General features: G+C 46.9%; 1 protein-coding gene across 1 annotated transcript in view; it reads left to right on the top strand.

Annotated features, from left to right (window-relative positions):
- The first annotated feature begins 10 nt into the window (after positions 1 to 10).
- The window catches only part of ATP6V1A (ATPase H+ transporting V1 subunit A), a 39,443-nt gene continuing 32,085 nt past the window's right edge, over positions 11 to 7,368 (top strand). Inside the window, exon 1 of the mRNA XM_050932668.1 lies at positions 11 to 127. The gene's annotated coding sequence lies outside the window, so the exon portion shown is untranslated. The remainder of the gene's footprint in view (positions 128 to 7,368) is intronic.

Below are 7,368 nucleotides of genomic sequence, written 5' to 3'. Positions count from 1 at the left end.
TCCGGGGGCAGAGGCTACGCTCGTGACAGGGCGCATGCGCCGCATGGGCGAATGAGCAGCTGATCGCCGCTGCCTGCCATTGAAGAGAAGTGGAAAGAAGTGGTTCGGCTGCCCCCGCCCGCGACAGGTGAGTCCCCCCCCCCCGCACGGTCGCGAGACGCGATCACCTGGCCGATGTGCGAAGCTCCGAGCGCGCGGGGTCTCTCCCCTTCCCTGCGCTCGTGACGCCACCGGGCGATGCTGTCTCGGGCCGGGGGCGCAGGGCCGCAGTGACGTACCGAGACCGGCCGTGTCCCAGCGCGTGTCCCCCGGTGTCACTCCGGTGCCCCGGCCTGGGGGGCCCTGCGGCTCGCGGGGGGGTGGTGCTGCTGGGGGCCGGGGCCGCGGGGTCCCTCGCACGCACTGCCGGCTGGGGCAGGCTGGGCTGCGGGGGCTGTGTCTGGTCAGTGGTTACGGGGTGACCCAGCAGGGGGTGGGGCAGGCTGGGCTGCGGGGGCTGTGTCTGGTCAGTGGTTACGGGGTGACCCAGCAGGGGGTGGGGCAGGCTGGGCTGCGGGGGCTGTGTCTGGTCAGTGGTTACGGGGTGACCCAGCAGGGGGTGGGGCAGGCTGGGCTGCGGGGGCTGTGTCTGGTCAGTGGTTACGGGGTGACCCAGCAGGGGGTGGGGCAGGCTGGGCTGCGGGGGCTGTGTCTGGTCAGTGGTTACGGGGTGACCCAGCAGGGGGTGGGGCAGGCTGGGCTGCGGGGGCTGTGTCTGGTCAGTGGTTACGGGGTGACCCAGCAGGGGGTGGGGCAGGCTGGGCTGCGGGGCTGACACGTGACCTGGTGGCCTGGGCACCCTGCTGGTTGCTGGGTGAACGAAGACGTGCACCGATTGCTGCGGTCCGGGGGCAAAGCCTGGCAAATAGAAGCAATGAAACCTCTCCCCTGAAATGCAGAGCAGTAGTGGCTAACAGGAGGCTGGAAGGTGGTAGCGTTTAGCAGCGGATCCATTGCGATGTCTGGTGTTGCACAAGTAACCCCTATAAATGTGATTAGGCTGCTGTGCTGAACCTAATCTTGAGTGGGTACTCCCTGTAGGAATTAGCACAGCAATTTCGAGGGCCCCAGAGGACTTTCATTTCAGCAATGGGAAAGTAAGAGAACATAAAATGACTCTTGAATCTCTTTAATCTAGAGCTACATTGGCTGTATGCTTCTTACTACTTTGATAGGAGATCTGGAGTATCTCTTTCTTGTCTCCCCTTTCCAATCTCTTGTACTAACCTCGTCCAAACACTGCTCTCAACTAAGGGAAGGGGGTTTGGATGGTTCTGTTGGCATTGAACGTTGTCATTTGAAGCCACTGTAGATCAGCTGATAAGGTGACTCAGTCCCATCGGAAGAGTCTCTTTATGGCTCCCTATCCAGTGTCCCGCTACACCTTTGTCTTGGCATGATCTGGTGGTATGAGACCATAGGAGCGGTTCTCTAATTTTCTTAGCTCCAGCAGCTTTAGAGGGTATGTCTACACTACGGGATTATTCCGATTTTACATAAACTGGTTTTGTAAAACAGATTGTATAAAGTCGAGTGCACGCGGCCACACTAAGCACATTAATTCGGTGGTGTGCGTCCATGGTCCGAGGCTAGCGTCGATTTCTGGAGCGTTGCACTGTGGGTAGCTATGCTGTAGCTATCCCATAGTTCCCGCAGTCTCCCCCGCCCCTTGGAATTCTGGGTTGAGATCCCAGTGCCTGATGGGGCAAAAATCATTGTTGCGGGTGGTTCTGGGTAAATGTCGTCTGTCATTCCTTCCTCCGGGAAAGCAACGGCAGACAATCATTTCGCGCCCTTTTCCCCTGGATTGCCCTGGCAGATGCCATAGCATGGCAACCATGGAGCCCATTCAGCTTTTTTTTACTGTCACCGTATGTGTACTGGATGCCGTTGACAGAGGCGATACTGCAGCGCTACACAGCAGCATTCATTTGCCTTTGCATGACAGCAGAGATGGTTTTCAGTTGTTCTGTACTGTCTGCTGCTGTCATGGGTGCCCCTGGCTGAGGTCGGCCGGGGGCACAAAGACAAAAATGGGAATGACTCCCCGAGTCAATCCCTCCTTTGTGGTATCTAAAAATAGTCAGTCCTGCCTAGAATATGGGGCAAGTGTACTAGAGAACCAGAGAGCACAGCAGCTCTGTGTCAGATCCCGCAGAAATGAGCTGCATGCCATTCTAGGGGGTGTCCCTTCAACAACCCCACCCATTCCTTCCCTTTTCCCCAAACCTTCCTGGGCTACCGTGGCAGTGTCCCACCCATTTGTGTGATGAAGTAATAAAGAATGCAGGAATAAGAAACACTGACTTGTTACTGAGATAAAATGAGGGGGAGGCGGCCTCCAGCTGCTATGATAGTCCAGGCAGGACATTAAGCGCTGTGAGGGAGAGGAGCCCAGCATCCCACTGCTATGATAGTCCAGGCAGTACAGAATCTTTTCTTTACACATGAAAGGGAGGGGGCTGATGGAGCTCAGCCCCTAGTTGCTATGATAAGGATGGTTACCAGCCGTTCTGTACCAACTACTGGGAATGACCAGGAATCATTCCTATTTTTACCCAGGCGCCCCCGGCCAGCCTCACCTGAGGCCAGCCAGGCGCACTCACGGGCTGATGATGACGGATAGCAGTCATATTGTACCATCTGCCACCGGAGAGGAGAGGGGAGCGGATACTGCTCTTCACTGCTGCAGCATCGCGTCTACCAGCAGCATTCAGTAGACATAGGGTGACACTGAAAAAAGTCAAGGAACGATTTTTTTCCCTTTTCTTTCACTGAGTGGGAGGGGGTACATTGACGAGCTATACCCTGAACCACGGCGGACAATGTGTTTGACCCTACAGGCATTGGGAGCTCAGCCAAGAATGCAAATGCTTTCTGGAGGCTGCTGGGGACTGTAGGATAGCTGGAGTCCTCAGTACCCCCTCCCTCCATGAACGTCCATTTCATTCTTTGGCTTTCCATTATGCTTGTTACACAGCACTGTGCTGTGGACTCTGTATCGTAGCCTGGAGATCTTTTTCAAATGCTTTGGCATTTCATCTTCTGTAACGGAGCTCTGATAGAACAGATTTGTCTCCCCATACAGTGATCAGATCCAGTATCTCCCGTACGGTCCATGCTGGAGCTCTTTTTTGATTTGGGACTGCATCGCCACCCGTGCTGATCAGATCTCCACGCTGGGCAAACAGGAAATGAAAATCAAAAGTTTGCGGGGCTTTTCCTGTCTACCTGGCCACTGCATCCGAGTTCGGATTGCTGTCCAGAGCGGTCACAATGGTGCACTGTGGGATACCACCCGGAAGCCGATACCGTCAATTTGCGGCCACACTAACCCTAATCCGATATGGTAATACCGATTTTTAGCGCTACTTCTCTCGTTGGGGAGGAGTACAGAAACCGATTTAAAGAGCCCTTTATATCGATATAAAGGGCTTTGTTGTGTGGACGGGTACAGCGTTAAATCGGTTTAATGCTGCTAAAATCGGTTTAAATGCGTAGTGTAGACCAGGCCAGACTGTCTTATTCTGGAATAAGTGTCTCCACATGTGGACCTGTTCCTGAGGAGCTCCACGTGTAGACCAAGCCCTAACTTCTTCCATAACTCTCTGACACCGCATCTAAGGCTCTTATTAATTTTCATTAAGTGTTCTCATGCTCCTTTTGCTTGCACAGACACAGGCCCATCAGCCTGAGATCGATCTCAGATGAAATAATGGAATAGCTGATAGGGGACTCAACTAATAAAGAATTAAAGGAGGGTGAGTAATGCCAATCTGCATGGATTTATCAAAAATAGATCTTGGCTAAATTGCTACAATTGATATTTTTGATGAGAATACAAGTTTAATTGATAAAGGTACTAGTGTTGATTTAATAGACTTATGTAAGGCATTTGATTTGGTACGCATGACATCTTGATTAATAAACTATAACAGTACAAAATCAACATGGCACACATTAGATGGATTAAAAACTGATTAACTAATCGGTCTCAACGTGTAATTGTAAATGGAGAATCATCAAGTGGATGTGTCCCACAGCTATCGGTTCTTAGCCCTATGCTATATAACTTTTTTTTCTGGTTTTTATTAGAGGAAAAATATAAAAATGAATAGTCATTAAAATTTACAAATGACAAAAGATTGGGGGAATGGTATATAATCAAGAGAACAGGTCACTGATATCATGATGGGTAAGTAGCTGAATATTAGCTACCAACATGACACTGGTCAAAGGGCTAATTTGATGCTTGGATGTCTAAATGGGAAACAGAGAGTAGGAAGGTTATATTACTTCCTTGTCTGGCACTGCTGCAACCCCTGCTTGAGTAGTGTCCAGTTCTAGTGTCCACAATTCAAGAAAGATGTTGATAAATTTTAGAGGGTTCAGAGAAGGGCTACAAGAATGTCCAAAAGATTGGAAAACGTGCTGTATAGCGAGAAGATGGAAGAAACGCAGTCTATTTATCTTATCAAAAAGAAGATTCAGTGGATGATTTGATCACCGTTTATATATACCTACCAGGGGAACAGGATTTTGATAATAGATGGTTCTTTAATCTAGCAGACAAAACAAATAACAAAATCCAGTGGTAGAAAGTTGAAGCTAGATGAATTCAGAGTGGAAATAAGGTGTCAGATTTTAACAGTGAGGGTGTTAACCACTGGAACAATTTAACAAGGGTTGTAGTGGATTCTCCATCATTGGACATCTTTAAATCAAAAGTAAATGTTTTTCTAACATATGCTGTAGTTCAAGTACAGCTACGGGATTTGAAGCAGGAAATATACAAGGAAAATCCCATGAGCTCTGTTATACAGGAAATCAGACTAAGGCCAGAAGTCTCCGAAGAAAGTCTGTCTCTTTAGGTGGAAGGTAAAGATCCCATCTTTAAAATAGCTAAGGGATTATACAATATCCCACCTACTGTTTTGCCTCTGTTAAAACAAGTTTGACCATGTTGGGTGTGAGCTCCTGTTGGAGGGGAAGAACAAAAATATATACATTTTTTTCCTTCAACATGACTCCAAAATTTTCTTTTGACTTGAAAATATTGCTGACTCTTTTTTCCTGAGTAGTCAAGTCCGCATGACCCATTGGAGGGGAACAGCATCAAGAAAACCAGACAATGGACTGAGCTGGAATATCATGCCTGTGTGTTTCACCCTTACTCACTGTGTATTCTGATAAGTGTGACTACTTCAGAGGGTTAGAGTAGACAGGGGAAAACAGAACAGTTCTCTTCCTTTGTGGTACAGCCATCAACTCCTAATGTTGTATTCTAGGGAAATAGTGGATCCAGAACTACTTAATCCTCTTTTCCTAGGGGTGATTAGTCACTATGTGTGCATTGGACTTAAAAGTGACCTACCAAGGGAAAAAATGGCCTTATATCCATTATTTTTGTTTCTTCATAGTGAAAACACAAGTCCTGAAAATTTTTTCTGCTTTTTTTTCATTTTGGAAAGTAGAAGGAGAAAAAAGGAACTGACATGCTGAATCAGAGCAGTGGTCTTTTAGTCCAATATCCTGTCTGCCAGTGGCTCATACCAACTGCTTCAGAAGAATCACCCTGTAATAGAGGCAAAAAGGGTATATCCTGCCCTTAGGGGTCCTAACCCTCGGCTGTTAAAAATGTCCTGAGGTTTAAATGTTGATATCCTTCCTAAAACTTTTTTTATTGTAACTTTGTGTTTGTTTAAATGTCTAATACACCTCTACCTCGATATAACACTGTCCTTGGGAGCCAAAAAATCTTACTGTGTTATAGGTGAAGCCGTGTTATATTGAACTTGCTTTGCTCCACCGGAGTGTACAGCCCTGCCCACCCCTGGAGCACTGCTTTACCACGTTATATCCAAATTCGTGTTATATTGAGGTAGTGGTGTACTTCTTTGATTTCTTCAGGGCAACTGTACCTATGTCCCCCTTGGTGGTCCAGCAAGGGCACCCACTATAGGTTTCCAGGTCCCTAGCTGTTGCCCCTCTTGGGTGGAGTTAAGCATTTCTCTTTCTTCTACCTGAGATATTTCCAGGTTGCATGGTCCCTTGAGGATACTGTAAAATCTCCAGCAGAAGACAGGCTGCCAAAGCAGGCTTCTTTTGCCTTCTCTTCAGAGACCGTACACGGTGTAATTGCCACAGTAGAAGTTGCCATGCAGTTCTTTCTAAGCAAGCCTGTTTTATTCTTAAGTTAAAAGGAATACAAAGAAAACATTTTAAAACAAAGAACCCTCAGATACATGCCAAAAAGCTTAGCAGTGGTCACCCCACCTGCAATGTGGACTCAGGCAGGAATAGTCTTTCGACCCCCACTCATATTTATCCTTTGTGTCACTCATTTATCCAGTTTGGCTCTTTGAAGAGACCCTGAATAGGTAATCAGCCAGACAATGGGTATCTGCTCAAAGTGCAGCTTCAAAAAGATGGATTCTGGGTGGGTTATTTGCATTCTCCTCCCCCTTGTAGATTTCCTAGGAAATACTTTCACATGTATTATCCCCCAAAAGGCCTTTGAAGTTCCTAATATCTCCCAGAAGATGCATTAATCCCACCTTCCTCCTGAGAAAGTTCTATACAATCCCACAATAGCACTCAAACATTTGTATTTTGAATGCAAATACAAAATAGAGACCCAAGCCTCTGTTTGCCAGAAGGTGGGAATGGGCAATGGGATGGATCATTTGATGATTGCCTGTTCTGTTCATTCCCTCCGAAGTACCTGGCACTGGCCACTGTCAGAAGACAGGGTACTGGGCTAGATGGACCTTTGGTCTGACCCAGTACGACTGTTCTTACGTTCAATAAACCCCAACAGTATGAAACTTAGTAAGGTTTGTCTAGGATATTGTTGTCTTCTCTCACAAGGACCTTCCAAAAACCCTTTATTTTTTTTAAAGCTGTATGTTTAAATGTCTAACTCTTGCCTGAGTTCTAAACTCTCGGCCTAGTAATATCTTTTGGCAATGAGTTCCACAACTTGAATTTGCCACATTCAATTTCTTTGAATGTCCCTTTGCTCTTGTATTATGAGACATAGTTAGTAGAAGTTCCCAATTTACTTTACCTATACCATTTATTGTATTACATCCTTTCTTATACCTTCTCTTTAAGATATGTAGTCCCAATCTTTTAAATCTCTCTTTTCATGAAAATATTTGCAGGTTGCTAATTACTCTTGTCACCCGTTTCTGAAACCCCTGTAATTTTGTTGTGCCCTTTGAGCTATGGTGACTGGAATTGGTACAGTATTCCAGGTGAGGGTATTCTATTGATTATATAGTGGCATTATAATTTCTGTAGTCTCTACTGTCTGTGATGAAACCC

This window comes from Gopherus flavomarginatus, chromosome 1, assembly GCF_025201925.1.
Source record: "Gopherus flavomarginatus isolate rGopFla2 chromosome 1, rGopFla2.mat.asm, whole genome shotgun sequence".
Taxonomy (NCBI): domain Eukaryota; kingdom Metazoa; phylum Chordata; order Testudines; family Testudinidae; genus Gopherus; species Gopherus flavomarginatus.
The sequence above is the reverse complement of the archived record's forward strand: the minus strand, read 5'-3'. Positions and strand labels throughout refer to the sequence as shown.